Raw genomic sequence first — 12,555 nt, forward strand, 5'->3', positions numbered from 1 at the left:
TTTCATTACACGTAAACTCAAAGTCTTTACATTTAAAGACAACATATCAACACAGGGGCATAAACATGAGGACATAGGTAGCATAAACAAAATAAATTATAATAAATAATATAATATAAGAAGAAGAAGAATGCAGTAGCATACACAAGCATACACCCAACCACACTGCAATAAAACAAACATCTACACAATAAAATAGAAATTACATAGCCACACAGATAGCCAACTGTACAATAAGTAAGCAATATATGTATACAATATATATAAATGTCACCAATTAATTGGCATTGTTCATCCAACCCTTTTAAAGGTATAGATTTGTGGGCATCTAGCAGAGGTTGCAGCCAACCATCTGAAACTTCTCTTGTGTGCCAAACGTGTTGTAGAACTACGGCTGCCATCGCAAAAATACGAACGGCCCTATAGAGAGCATAGACTGTATACAAGAAGTGGACGTTTTCACTGTGATCTCACCCATTGGTCTGTGGACTGCCGTTTTGAATCTTCTAGTCTGACATTTTGGCTGTCGCCATCTTGGTTTTTGCAACCAGAAGTGATACGGGAGGGTGGATCTAAAAACCAAACTCTGAGACATTTTTGGTCGACCAAAATGTTTTACGATTAACTTTAAAGACCTGAAAACACCCTGTGAAAAGTTCTCAAACAAAAACAAGGCAACTCCCAGGCCGGACAACAACGTGGTAGCAACCTGTCAATCACAAGGTAGCCCCGCCCTAAAGCGTACTCTGCTTCATGGTCTATTTGACTCTAAATGGACCATAATTTATGAAATGAACATCATGCTGTATTGAAGAAGACTTGAAACTAGAGATTGAGACCATAAACTCATGTTTACAATGTTTACTGAGTTCATTAATCAAGTGAGAAGTAGTCATTTTCTCATAGACTTCTATACAATCAGAATTCTTTTTGCAAACAAAGGAGTCGCCCCCTGATGAACATTAGAAAGGATGCAGGTTTAATGCACTTCTGTACTTCACTTTTCAGACCCAGAGGTAGCCGTCGGGATCTATGCCAGTGTTTAGTTTAACCGTTCTGGGCTCGGTGAAGAGGTTCGCTCCATATGCAGATACAAACGTCTCGTTCTAAAGTAACGAAAGCACAACTACTCTTATTTTGAGCTGATTATACACTAAAGAAAACACATTTATTAATATGATATTCCGTTTCTGCCAACAGATCCCCCTAAATATTACACACTGGCTCTTCAAGTGGAAAACAATATCATTAAATAAATATTTTTTCTTTATGTAGTTTTCACAAGGGCCAGGTCAACCCTCCAGAGAAAACGTCAGCAATTAGGTTCGACCATTCATTTAAGAATTTAAATGATTTATTCAGCAGAGTGCTAACAGAGTTATACCAGTTTATGCCTGAAATGTGCAAAGTGTTGCTGTAAGCAATGAAAGGGAAAGATTTAACTTTGATCAGAGGATCAGATATTTTGTTAGAGGTCCCGATTTAGCAAAAATGAGATGTAAATCATCTGAAATAAAAATTGTCCGTAAAGTGCTATTTTCCTGCAGGGAGCAGAGCTCGGTCAGAAGTTACGAAACACCTTAAAAACGCACGGAGTGTTACATGAAAGCGATGGATTCAAACCCATGCGCAGCGCCGTCACATGACAGGAGTCCACACGTGCTTTATGCATCATTTAAACTCACAAACAGATTTTCCTTCATTGCGCAATGAGGATTAATTCTTAAGCTTCTCGTCCAGCCCCCCCCCCCCCCCCCCCCCCCAAACTGGTAAAGGCAAGGGAGACATTTCAAGTTTGTCTCCTCTTCACTGGACCTTTGAGCTTACATAATCCAATCACTGTTAGCCAATTCTCACTAAACCTCTTTGAGTCTTAAACTCTGTAAGACTTTGTCAATGGCTTCACACTTCACACAGAATTCCCACTGTGTGTGTGTGTGTGTGTGTGTGTGTGTGTGTGTGTGTGTGTGTGTGTGTGTGTGTGTGTGTGACAGTACGGAGGGTTATAAGTGACTTACCATAAAAGTGCAATGTACATGGTAAATATCTGCCCCTCTATTTTCTGATGGGCACATTAGTAATATTTGTCCAAGTGTGAGTAACACTAGGCCATCGTGTCTAGACCGACAGCTGCCGGCGAAGCCTCACAGTAGGGGAAATTGGTCAATTCCATTATTTGGCGGGTCTCCGTTTGTCCTTTTGCTCCTCCCCCTGGTTCTGATTGGATTAGAGTCTGGCTGCGGGGCGTCTTGTTTGGATTTCCTGTGTTCTAGTCTGCGGGGTTACAGTCGTTGCCGGTACTCATGGGACGGTTTGCCAGGATTTTAGAAACTAGAGATGTTTCGTAAAGACCAAAACGGAGCAAAAGGAGAGTGAATATTGGACTTTTTTGCCAATAGCATGACTACAACTGATTGATAATGTTGCATTGTGTCTGCTGGGTGAAACAGATTAGGGAACTGTCTGCAAACACATGATTAGCCATCATTTAAAAGGTGTCGATATGTACATTTTGTGTTTACAGCTTGTTTTTGCTGCCCACAAGTGGCCCAAAAAAATCAGTGAATGTTAAACAAACCATCTTCTCCTATAGACATAGCATAACACGTCTTTAAACCCTAACAGTAGAGAGGATAAAAGAATATCATCTCTAACAGAACATTAGTAAGTCTTCAAAAGGACACAAAGGGACTTTTCTTTTGAAAAGCTAAATTGTTTTTTGGAGCTCTGGAGCTCCTGTAGTTCATACTAATGAGGCTGATATTCATACTAATGATGTGTTGAGCTGCACGATCTCATTCAATCATCCTAAAATCGTATTAATGTGATAATATATGTTTACAATAGTATCATTTCACAGCAGCTTCCCTATAACGTGGCTAGTCTGAGGCGGAGCTGTCCAGTCTGCTGTGGTGCTGAATCCTGATAATGAGCAGCAGCTTCTTTTATTTGCCGCCTATCGTTACGTTGTAAAGTAAAGCAAGAGTTGGGAGTGAGACAGGAGAATAATCACATTCCTGAACTTTAAAATGAAATGAAATTGTGGGTGATGCACATAATTTACTCAAAGCAGGAGAATAGAAGAGTTGAGGGAAAAGAGACTTATCTTAACTTGTGCAAGTCCAACAAAGACAAAGAAGTCCACAGACACATCCGAGCTGGTCACAGAGATAGTTCAACAAGTTTCCTCCAAACTTGCTCGGAGGATCAGCACATTGTTACCCCGGGATGTCTGGAAGATCCAGCCGGTTCTTGGAACAACTGCCACTGTGTTTACTTTTTTTACTGTTTTTATTATTTATTTATTTCAGCAAAGATGTCCCCCCCCCCCCCCCCCCCCCCCCCCAGCCTGACATATATAATACCTCTAGAAACTTTGGGATCTCCACAAGAATCCCAAATAAAGTTTGTACAGGTCTAAACGTAGTTTACTGAAGTTGTAGAGAATGCATTTGTAAAGGAACACAAAAGTATTTGAGGAAAAACCACTTAAATGTGTGTAAGTGAAGGTGCAATGGTGGAGAGGATTAAAGATCAAAGTAGAGTAATACACAATAACCACAGGGTGGTGCTGCACACTTCAGCTATGAGTTAGAGCGGAGACATACAGTACTGCTTATGTAACTCAACAGGCTCACGGTCATGAGGGCAACTAGACTTCTCACTGTCTGGGCTAAAAGAATATGTATTTTAATTAAATTAGCTTCTATTGATATTTTCTTTTTTAAAACGGCAAAAATTACAACTTTTATTTAATTTTGTCTGAGTTTTGTTGTTGTTTTTGTGAAGGTCACACATGTTTATCATTTCTAACGGTTTTAATGTCGGCTTTCTAGCACTGCTGGTGTTGCTGATGGGGGGGGGGGGATCCGTTCCCCTCTGGATTACAGATTAGTGAAAGACTTGAAATGTAAATAGAAAACGCAGTGACAGATTGCAGCGAACTCTGACCTCAGATTAGGAATCACATTCAGCACGCATAACACACACACACACACACACACACACACTTCTGTTTTGACAACTAAATCCATATGAGTCTGCTGTTCACCAGCTTCGCAGCTATTCAGTCTTTAAACCTTCTCAAAGAGGCAAGATGATATGGCTGTCATCATTTTTCATTTCTTTGTATTTTCATTTTTTCCACCTGTTCCGTTTTTGTTGTTTTGGTTCTGTCAATTTGAAGTGTTTTTATGCTTTGTAAATCCTCTCTTCCCTCTTAGTTTCAGCATATAAAATGGTTCTAACTGCGAAAGGTGAAACATGAACGTTTAAGATTCACACATTCGGCAGTCGTCGTGCTGCTGCCCTCTCGTTCACCTCTCTTGGAACCACACCGACTGATCACTTTCTTGCTCGTAATTGACTCTCACTGGGGCCAAATCAAGTGGAAGATCAGACGAGCTCCGGGTGTCCCAAAGTCTCACCGGCCTCACACAGCGTCTATCTGTCCCATAATCTGCCGCTGCTGCTCTCCTCTCAAATTAACGACAAAACCGCGGGGAGTCGCCCACAGCTCGGCTCTTCACTCCAATCCCCAGAGTACAAGTAGTTCAGCGTTTTGGGTGCTGTGGGTTGAGAGGTAATCTAGGGAAACCAGAGAACTGTCAAAGTAAATACAATTTGACAAAAGTTAAGTTTTCTCCGGGTTTAAAATGTTCCTGTTTTTCTTCACGTCTCGCCATCTTCTCTTCGGCTGTTTTGATGGCCCAGTTTTTCCGGCAGAGATCAATAACTTCAAGTTATCTCATCTTTCACACTCAGCAGCATTTTGAGGTTACACTATCCTCAACAACTCTATAGCTCTATACTGTGGGGAGGGCTTTTTCCTTACAAATTAACACATAATAAACATGTAAAGAACGTGATTTTTTCCCACCAAAATACGCGCCACGTGTTGTGAACAGAATGCTGAAGGACTCCTCAAGGACACTTCAGCAGTTGTTTCTTGGAGGGGCTCTTTTACTCGACCCCTGCCTCGCTTCTCTTCTTATCGCAGTGGGAATCAGAAACAGTAGATCCCCACTGGTGCTCACAGGAACAAAACACGCTTTAGCAAACGTAGAATACTTTCAGTAAGACATGAGAAACATGAATCCAATCAGTGAAGAGGCTTCAATCTACAGTTCCCCACTGTGCTGCGGTGAGATCCTGAGAGGTGTTTACTGTGGGTATGATGATGTTGTTGATGTGTTATATGCAGTGCAGATGCACTGACAGTAATGAGCCGACTTAGTGTGGGAGCAGACAGGTCCAGGGAAGAAAGCAGCACGAGCAAAGTATTCTCACTAAAAATAAAACATAAAAAACACTAAGTTTATGAAAACGTTCTACCTGAAAATGCTATTTGGACAGCTGAAAATGATTTGAACTATGTACGATGATGTCGTGCTAAAATTACTAAATGGCTAATTTAAGAAGAATCCCACTGAGAAACAACTGTCAATGATCCTTTAGCTCCTCATCTTCCCATCGCAAAATGATCCAGCCAACTGTACTTGTTAAATCCTGCCCTCTTTTTAAGGACCCTCGTTTTTTTTTTTTACAAAGCACAAAACAGCACGTTGTCACCCTAAACTCGTCAAATACGGCAGCTCGGTCAGTGGCCCTAAGCTTCAAACTGTGACGCTCTACGTGGCTGTAGTTCTGGCGGGAGTAAAGGAGTAAGTCAGGTTCATATAATATAATAAAGTCTGCGTAGGGAGGAGGTCGCAGTGGTGGGTTGGCTCCAAAAGCACAGGACTTTCACCCAGGAAACCGCTGTATGTGTTCCTCGTGAAACCAACGTTCAGGTAACGTAGAACCTGCAAAAGGCTCTCTAGTGTCAGTGTTTGGTTGGTCCGTTCTGGGCTACTGTAGAAACATGACGGTGCACCATGACGGACTCTGTGAATGGAGAACTTATTCTAAGCTAACAGAAACACGATGATTCTTAGTTTCACACTAATCAACGTTTTTTTGTAATGAATATCATATTCCATGTCTGCCAGTAGCTCCCCCTGTATCCTACACACTGGACCTTTAAGTTGACGTGGCGAACATGTCAGCAAACTTGTTGAATCGTCATTGAACAGATCAGGAGCCACATTAGCATTCGTTTGGAGTCGTGTTGGAGTACGAGAGATCTCTTTCACGTCACATGTGGTCATTGTATCCCATAATTATTTTAAATAAGTCCAGCTTTAAGTTTGAAGGCATAGAAATGAAGGCGATGGTTTGCAAATGAGGTTTAGGAAACTAAATGTTCAGACTTTCAAGCTTAGACACAGACTTAATGTATGCAGAGCAGTGTTAAGTACAAATGAGATCAAAGTTTGACTTTCGACAAATTAAATAAACAGAATATTTCTTCCACAAGTGGTTTGGGCTACATGCTGATGTCTGTTCATAAAATATAATCAAAAGTGTCACTGGAATAAACAGTTTTAGAGGCTTCCAGGCACCGCAGAGAATCCTGTGGCCCACTCAGAGCTGCTTTTGGCTCATCGTCCCCCGATTCCTCACGAGAACTCCTCAGAATCTCCATCATTTGAGCTGCTGCCACAGATTAACCCAACCCTGGTGAGAAAGGGCCGTCTCGTTGGAGGAAAGCCCTTCTGTCCTGTGTGACCCGGCACTTCCATACTTAGCACTGATTATTGGCTTTATATGCTGCTGTGCTCAACACACACACACACACACACACACACACACACACACACACACACACACACACACACACACAAAACACACACACATAGTGTTCAAGTGCATGTTTTTGTATTATATAACAGTATTCAAAGTGCTCTAAGATGTCGCATTAGGGATTAGGTTGATAGTGACAGAGCTGCAGATTGCCTCTTCCCCTGTGAGTGTGTGAGACAGATTTCTAGTGTTTAATTCTCTTCAAAATAACGACACTGTACATGCATGTGGCTTTAGTCATTGTCAAAACAAAGTCATGGTTTGTTTCCTCCCTGGCTGTCTATTTTATGCAGCGTCGTTGCAGGTTTTTCCAGACGTCAGAACTCAAATGAGTTGTTAATTGTTCCCATGGGTTTAAGAGGAGCCTTTATGTATCTATATCTATGTAGCGTATTTCCTTTGTACCATTTCCAAACTGCGAAAAAGCTGCTGTTGATATTTTAGCAAATGTGTGCCGCGCATGCACAACAGAAGCAGGGAGAAGTCTGCATTATAATTCAGAATGCAGATATTAAAGATGCCCTTCACAGCGTTTTAGCTTCTTTTACCTCAAACGTTTTGGTTTCGTGGCCCACAGCTTTACCGATTTGGTTCACTCTCACCGCTCTCATCAACCTCGTCTCTCCAGCCAGGAACATAAATTGTCTTCTGTGGTGGTGGCACATCATTTAACCACCGGGCAAAACGTTTTGGAGAGGTCGTGGCCATTTCACATGTTTCTGCCCGGCACCAAACAGCTGAGAGACCCAGCTAGAGACTCGCATTTAGCAGCTAAATAGAGAGATATTTTAGGAGTTAGGAGACAAAACACAGCTAATAGGAGAGTCAATATCCAACAACCATTTGTCGGTTTGCCAGAAACACAACTCCAAATGGATGCTAATGTTGCCCTATGTTTGTTTTAAATTCTGTAAATAGGCAACTGTTTGCTAACACATTTGCAAATCACTTTAAATGAAGTTACTAATTTAAGTTTATAACGTTTGTTGTGTTTACAGCGTGTTCTGCTGCCACCAAGTGGCCAAAAAATTCACTAAAAGCTTTCAGCCCGGTCTCACAGAAATAACTACTATGGCTACCACCACTAACACTGTAGCGTCCAAACCTTTAGCAGAGAGTAAACCTTAAGTTGACGTGTGTTTCTGGTCCTATACACATAGCTCACACCGACACCGCTCGTAGGTGAAAGCAAGACGTGTTTTATTGATCCAATTCTCTCGTACAAGTTAGTGAAACAACTTCCTTTCTTCGGTCGGAAAACTGTGCGGCGCCATTCTGCTCCAGATACTACTAACCGTCACAAAGTGTCCTGAAGGTGACGGAAGTCTTTTCACTTACGTGTATTTCTTACCATAACCAATGATAACAACATCCTTGTAACATTCAAAGTAGAAACCGATGTGATTAAAAGTTAAACAGTTTGGCTCTTACAAAAACAATGCCAATGGAAAGTCAATTAGGATCCTTTTCTGTGACGGACACACAACTGAAAAGCATCCACGTGAATATGAAGCGTTTACAGCTAGTGACGTTGTTATAAACAGTGAGGAAGACTACTTATGGTGGACGGGAGAGGAGGTGGAAGGGTCAACAAACACAAGACTTTCAACCAGTTGTTGTGAAGTGATGAGTTGGTGATGTTTCTCCTAAATCTAATATTCGTCTTGTTGCCTAAACCTTAGTTTACGAACTTATTTTAAGGCCAACCTTGATTTTTCTTGTGTCAGTGTGAATAAAAACTGTGTGTCAGTAAGTTGCTAACACAATCAGCAATCAGGTCTAACACCTTCCACTTTGTCATCACATATGCTGACTCATTTCTTGGAGAGACTTCTTTGTTGGATAAACAATAAAAAGTACCCGTCTCCCATTCCAGTTTGACAAAGAATGGGGTGTGAGTGGCGAATGTGAATCCCAACCGTGTCCTCCATATCTGTGCGACTGCTTCCTTAATCCTCATAATCCACTCTATTGAGCAGAACACATTAACACACACAGTGCTGCGCGCACACTCATTTCTTAAAAGTGATGACACCTGACGGACATCTGGCACTCTTTCAACCTCTGAGCTTCACTTCTCTTCATGTGTTATGCCGTACAGAAACCCAGCAGGTTTACGCTATGATTTTGAACACAGCTAGTAAATGGACGGCATTTTATGTGGCGCTGTTCTAGTTTACCGGCCACTCGAAGTGCATAAAACACATGCCGACAGTCACTCATTCACACACTATCACACACTGATGGTAGGCTGCCATATATGGTGTTCAGGGTGACATAGTTCAACAGTGTAACAGGTAATATTATAGCGAGCGATGGAGAGCGAGATGTACCCAGCATGCCGTTTGATCGTCTAACAGTTGATATTGTAGCGAGCGATAGAGAGCGAGATATACCCAGCATGCCTTTAGCAGTGTTAACAGGGATCCTCTCTTATTACACAGTGTGTACATAATGCCTCGGGTCCTCAGCAAACCAGAAGTGTGAAGTCGATCGGATGAACAGTTTTCGAGAAAAATCAAAGAAGCCTCTTTCCACTTTAGTTACACGTATAATGCAGAGTAGATGGTAATGGACTGTACTTGTAGAGCACCTTTCTAGTCTCTCCAACTGAAAGTGCTTTAACACTAAATGTTATCATCACTTACCAGTATTTACTATAAGGTCGTCTGCAAAAACATTAAGTATGAATAACATATAGTGTCTTTAATAAACCCATTCACACCCATTCAAACATTGATGGCAGGGGCTACCATGCTACCTGCCCATCAGGACTAACTTAACATTCATACAACATAGGCACAGCTACAGGAGCAACTTGGGGTTAAGTGTCTTGCCCAAGGACACATGGACTAGCGGAGCCGGGGTTTGAATCACCGATCCTCTAATTTAAGGGCGACCCTGCTCTACCACTGGGCCACAGCCGCCCACAGTAGAGGCTTGTAGAGGCCGATAGTCTGCTCAGTGACGATCTCCTTTGTTTGCAATAGTTATACGTATAGCATGTTTCATAATTCATGTGGGTTATGATTTATTGATGATGAAAATTGCTGCAAGTAGCATATTAAGGACACTATATATTATTCATACGTAATGTTTATGCAGACGACCTTACAGTAAATACTGGTAAATGCCCTCTGACTTGTCAGTCAGTGAAACAAGCTGAAGACTCAACATTGACTGTTGTATTTAATTAAGTTGCCATGGTGAATGCGTTTTTCTTCATAGCTGGTCGTGGATTTGGTGTTGAACCGTGACTTTCTCTGCAAAGACTGTCAACTCATCACTGTTTCCCAGTGCAAGAAAGGGAAAGTTCAGTATTCTTTTTTAACCCCCCTCGGTGGTTATGGTTAGGGTGACGGTCGGTTCAGTTTTAAGTAGGGAAAAACACATCGATAGGGAAACATTATTCGACACAACACCGACAATCGCATTTCCACAGTGGTCTTCTGGCATCATGTTACCTCGCGAGATTTCAGAACAAGATTTCTCCTTGAGTGTGACTCTTTCTAAAATGTTGTCAGACACTTAGAACAACAATCTGAGCCTGTCAGTGGCAAAAACAAACTCTCTTTAGCTGAGATATGATTACATTACAGCCCGTTTAGCGGCTGCCGCCTGCAGTGCTCTCGCTCAGTACTGGACCAAAAAAACATGGGAAAATAAGGTCAAGGTTGAAAAATACCAGGTACTCTTGAAGTGCATTAGGGGTAAAACCTGACACCTGAAACCAAGCGTCTCCGTTCAAGCCCCACTCTCTGATTCATACGGATGGGACGGGTGTATTTTTACCATAAGAACCTCGCCTAGCGCAGCTGTAATTTGATGACTTAAAATACAATCTTGGATCAGTCCTTGGAAGCCTTTCCTGTGTCCACTTTGGCAAAGCCGTGGCTGTAAATAATGTAGTTCGTGGCAGCAGAGCCCGCCACATTTGATAGATGGCGGTTTTCTCAGACGAAAAGCGCCGGATCTCACTTCATCTGTCTTTCCTCTCTCTGATTGTTGTCCTCCCGCTCTCATGTCATAGCTCACTACTGCCTGCTCCTCTGTCGCTCTGCACTTACATCTCTTTTCTTCTTTTTTTCATCTCTTTCTCCTATTTTGTGTCCCACATGCATCAATTATTCACGTCTTCGTATAGACTTTTTTGACAAGAGAGCTATCAAAAGGAGCCTCCGGGGTCATCACATCACACCTGAGCATCATCCTGTGACACGTACAGCATCACATGAGGATGCACACACACACGGACACACAGACACACACAAAAGGGAGATAGTGTACACACTCAGAGACGCAGGGGAAGGTAGACAGGTTCAAAAGTCACGTTTCTTCACCTCGTGGTTGCAAGTGAAAAACACAAGAAATCCATAAATATGTCATGTGTATATGTTGCATGTACATCTTTCTGCACATGATGCAACACACAACCTTCTGATCTGGGGTCAGACGTGCTACCATTGCGCCACAAGGCCTTAGCACACTCATTTACAGTTGATAGGGGCATATAGGGAGTTCTTGATAGAGAAATTATTGCAAATGAGCATGGTGGTGTCATTTGACCTCAGCCAAAAACGTTTTAGGCTTGCACAGCACATGCCTATCTTGTGAGTTTAGCTTGGTTTTAGTGTGCCAAAGATCCACTGAGGATTGACTGAGCAACTGGATGCTGGACTCACTCGCCAGATCACAATGAGCAAAGCGACATTTTGACAAAACGCAAAAACACAAAAGTGTGCGATGTTGGATCTTTTAAACTGAATTGAACAAGAGCGCAATATGATCATTTTCCTTAAACATTGGTTGGCCCCATGCTGTGATGTTACCTTACATAACACTGTGCAAAACTTTATTTCCTGGCTTTAAAAAAATGGCACTCGTGAACTCATGAATAATACAGGGATTTTCGTTACATAAGTATACAACAGCCACAGAATACTGAGGTACTGATCTGTAATGAAGAGTTGACCTAAGTTGTTATATTTTCTTACCTTGATAAGTCCTGTGCCTTACATAGCCGTAGAAATTAAGGCATCAGAATCAGAACCGTTTATTGCCAGTGTAATTTTGAGATACAAGGAATTTGTCATGGCGGGCGGTGCATAACCTTAGACAATAACATTAAACAATAGTTGTCCTGGGGATGACAGAGTCAGTCAGTGGGGGGCCCGGGCTCTGTTAATGAGCCCGACTGCCGACGGGAAGAAACATCCAATGGCTGCTGCCAGTAGGGAACACATTCCTCCTTCAGTTGAATTCATAATACTGTGTCACCTGCAATACATTAACCTGACACAGGAAGCCCTCATTGGAAACTTTTTGGAAAAAAGGCAGGCACTTTAAAAAAAAGAATTCTTGGCAGGTGATCGGATGAACCATCTGTCAATCAAACTCTTGCCGAAGCCAGACGGGTGGAGAGAATGAAAACACATCTCTACAGTTTGTTAACAATGATGACTGTGAAGTTTGGCAACTGAAGTACAGCAGAGTGCAATTGCTTGTCAACCACCAAAGATGGCAACCTGAACAAATTTCCAGATCCATGTGCAAATAGCAAGTTTAGTGGCCAGATGTATACGTGTGTCTGGTGGAGAAATTTACTGTGTAATGTTACACCAACAAGAAAATACGAGTCCCCTCCGTTAACTGTGGTCATGTACAGAACGTCTGACACCACGACATGGACTCAGAGGTTTGACTTTTTTGAGTTTTCAAATGGGAACTGCAAACAAGAGCCCAGTGGTTGTCAAACATAGTGTTTCGGTTTCAGGCGTGACCGTGTTTATGGGTGACTCTTGGGCCGAATGCATGCGCGGTTGCTCGTAGTGAAGGCAGCTGTCAAAAACAGCATCATAACCTCAAAACCGA

The sequence above is a fragment of the Pholis gunnellus genome (assembly GCF_910591455.1).
Source record: "Pholis gunnellus genome assembly, chromosome: 22".
Taxonomy (NCBI): Eukaryota; Metazoa; Chordata; class Actinopteri; order Perciformes; family Pholidae; genus Pholis; species Pholis gunnellus.